Below are 4265 nucleotides of genomic sequence, written 5' to 3' on the forward strand. Positions count from 1 at the left end.
TATCAAAGAAAAATACCTTAATTTAAGGAAATTACAATTGTACAAATCATAAATGTCACCATAACGCTCAATCAATTAGTAATTCAAATAATTTCCATGAACTTCAGTGGTATGCATGAGAACATCCCCATTATACATGACAAATTTTTAGAAAGTCAATTAAAACAATATTACTCACACTCAAAAAAATTAAAATTAAAATTAATGCCATATTAAGTATCCACTCACAATATTAATAGATTATGTAAAATAATAAACACACAAAATCAAGAAACAACCAATATTAAAAAAACTAAAAGCATAGAAGGCTTACCATTTACTAAAAATAATATTTTATTTTTAATTAGCTCAAATTGTATTTCAAATAAAAGATAAGTGTTTACATTTTTGTAGCCTAAGTGACGCAAATGGGTCATTGAAAAAATATTCTCAATTTGTATACAAAACTTTTTCGTGCGTGTTACATCTTTATCTATAACATTATTATATTGTTGGTTATATGTTGTAAATCGATTCGACCCATAAGTGTTGGAAGTTCTTGTTGAAAATGCAAAAGAAAATAGTGGAAAAAGTGAAGGGGGGGAAAAGTCCCACATTGATAAAATACAAACTTTCTTCCTTGTTTATATTTGGGGGCTTGAGTGTAATATTTGTTTGACAAAGTGTGAGAGTGATTTGGGTGGACACATAACACATGTGAGCGCCGACCGTCCGGGTCGGGCTTGGTCCTTGGGAATGCGCGGGCGTGGGGTGGGTTTGTAGTCCCATATATTTTTTTTGGTTGCCATCGGTTTGGTTAATTCTTGTTGTAACGGTCAGAAGAATTAATCAACGCACTAATGGCCTTGATTATGGAATCTGTTACGCCCGTTTTAATTTCTAGTTGTTTTAACTGTTCCATTCCAAACACTCTACATATATATTTTCTCCTTCCGTTTTTCCTACGCACAATACTACATAAACTGAAAAATCATATTCTCTCAAACTCTCATGTTCTGGGCAAATATTCTGGTCTCCAATCGAGTCTTGTGATCGAGTGCACACAATCCTTGGTGTCGTGTTAACCCTGAAGGGCAGCCGCAAGCGTTCTACTGCACCGGGATAGCTCATAATTGTCTTTTAGAGTAGTGGTTCTGCCATGGCGCGACAATAGTTCAGATCGTAATTCTCAACATTCAAATAAGTTGTTCTAATTGTTTTATTTGCTTATAAGAAGTGAATGCGGTTAGCCGAACATGTTGCGAGAAATATAATAAAAGCAAGTGAAACACTTTTTTTTAGTTTTATTTTATTTATTTGGTATTACATTGTTAAACTATTTCGATGTTAGGTACATAGATAATGTCTACGTTTTCTCTAGAAGAACTTTGCGAAATATTTTTTCCCTTACATATTGTTTGATGGTATAAGATGCATGTCGTATCACAATTTTGTTTCCTATTTATCTTCGCGTGCATATAAGAATAATAAAGAATAAAAAGAGACGGAGAAAGTAATATAAAATGATCAACATGTTACATGTACCAAGAAAAGTGGAAAATATTTAACGAGCACATACTTCATAAATCGTGAACACAAGGAGCACATAACTAGTCAAATTAGTTAATCTCAAGTCTTTTATGTGACCAACCACACAATCAAATTGATGGTGTGACGTGTTCACACTTATAAATAATCTCGGTGCGATTAATGCCCGCCGCGTTGGTTAATAAAACCTAAAAATAACGTACACCAGCGTAGAAAATAAAGTAACATTTGTCTATAAAAAGAACCTCTAACAGGAAATTGAAGAAACTGCAATAAAACAAGAAAAATAACAGCGAATACAATGTATAAGTAACACCAGCATAGAAAATGAAGTAACACCATTCTATACAAGGAACCTCTAACATGAAACTACAATAAAACAAAATAAAATAAAACAACAGTGAATACAATACAACATATACGTAACACCATCATAGAAAGTCAAGTAACACCAGTCTATACAAGGAACCTCTAACATGAAACTGCAATAAAACAAGAAAAATAATAGTGACTACAATGTATAAGTAACACTTGCATAGAAAGTCAAACAACACCAGTCTATACTAGGATCTTATAACATGAAATTGAAAAAATTCAATAAAACAAGAAAAGTAACCGCGAATACAATTTATAAGTAATACCAGCATAAAAAGTCAAGTAACACCAAACCTCTAACATGAAATTTAAGAAACTGCAGTAAAATAAGAAAGTAATAACGAATCTAATATATATATATATATATATATATATATATATATATATATATATATATATATATATATATATATATATATATATAAGGGGAGTTTTTTGGAGAGCATTTAGAGCGTCCATGTAGGAAATCCATGTCACATATAAAATATTTTAGGTTTATTTTTTTTTAAAAAATTAGAGTCTTGCCATAATTAAATTGGTAGATAATAGGATAAAGATAGATTTCAATAAAAATTTATCCTATTTCTCTTAACCTTTTTGTATATATATACATCTAAACTTTACGTTCCTTTTTCAATTACATAATTCTGCTTACTTTATATACCATTGAGGCGGGTTATTATGCCATTGAAGTTGGGTAAATTCTTATTCAATTTGGGTTGTTAGTACTATTATTATGTGGATTTCGACTGATCTTTTGTTGCTTACTATTGCCAGTCGCATTCTCCTGGTTCTGTTGCAACTTGTATATTTATGCGGATTTGTGGACTTGGGACAAGTTCTGTTGTAATCTATGTGAATGTTAGCTGGTAAGTTGCTGTTCACTAATGCACTTTTGCCAAGTTGTCAGTTTGATCCTTCTTTTGGATGTTGGAAATTAAATATACACGCGCTGAAAATCTACCGAGTGGTGATTGTATCTAAGCTATCAACTATGTACTGATGCATACGGAGTATCATGCAACTCAAGGAGAAAAGCCACGTAGCTACTAAACTAAGTTGAGTTATATAAATTGATAAATCAGTATTTTATTTATCTCAAACTCAGCTCTAATCTATTTACTTTTTATCTTAATTATTATTACTTTTTAAAGTGGTACAAACACCCTTTTAATGCATATTTGGTACAAACACCCTCTTAATGCATATTTGGTACAATAGCCTTGTGTAAAGACGGAATCTGATAACTACATAGTTTAAGCAATTGTAAAAACAAAGTAAATACTTTTCACAAATTCTTATTTATAATGGGTGTACAATAAATATTGTACACCGGAGTAAAAGTTGACTCAAAATGCTTAAAAGTTACATTTATATATGTAAAAGTTATCTATTTTTTAATGATAAATTTTTTCATTTGAATAAAAATTATTCTTCAAATTCACTAATTATGAGTAAATTAATCATTTAACCCTTTAAAATGTTTATCTATCAACTTTTTAATTTTATAATATAAAAGTTACAGAAAAATAGGTTAAAGTTACAAAAAAACTGCATAAAAGTTATCTTGCTGTACAATAAATTTATTGTACACCTTATGCGCGCAATACCTTTTGAATACTTTTAGGATGAAAAGATAAGATTAAACGAATATGTATAAGATTTAATATGATAAATATCTTTTTTATTTTTTGCTGAAAAGATAAAATCAGATATAAATTAAGTTGATGATTGAGAAAAGGATGAAGAATCAAATAATACAACATAACATAAATTAACCTTATCCTGTAATATTGGGCTTCAAATCAGCCAATAAAAAATTTGGACTGCAATAATATATACTCCCTCCGTCCCAGATTAGTTGTTACACTTTCCTTTTTCGTCCGTCCCAGATTAGTTGTTACACTTCTAAATTAGGAATGACCCCACAATTATTATATTGTCTCTCTCTTCCTACTAAAACTTTTTTGGTCCCACACCCTCTCTCATTCAATTAAAAAAATACCCCACTAACTCCTATCACATCTACTTTTTTAATAAAATAACAATTGATAACCAAACAACCACTTATCACCTAAAACTTTGTGCAAAGGTAAGTGTAACAACTAATCTGGGAAGGAGGGAGTATGAAACATTAAAAAAAACAATTAAATTAACCCGTGCATCGCACAGGCTTAAAACTAGTACAATATATATAAGTAACACCAACATGAAAGTCAAGTAACACCAGTCAATAATCTTCTTCGAAATAGCTACGCGCAAAAGAGTTGCGTGCACGCGTCACACCATTAAGTTGACGGTACAACGGGTCACACATGGAACGTTCTGTCAGTGAATTACCCTTCCCGCGCCCATTATTATTA

The sequence above is a fragment of the Spinacia oleracea genome, chromosome 1 (assembly GCF_020520425.1).
Source record: "Spinacia oleracea cultivar Varoflay chromosome 1, BTI_SOV_V1, whole genome shotgun sequence".
In the NCBI taxonomy this organism is placed as follows: Eukaryota; Viridiplantae; Streptophyta; class Magnoliopsida; order Caryophyllales; family Amaranthaceae; genus Spinacia; species Spinacia oleracea.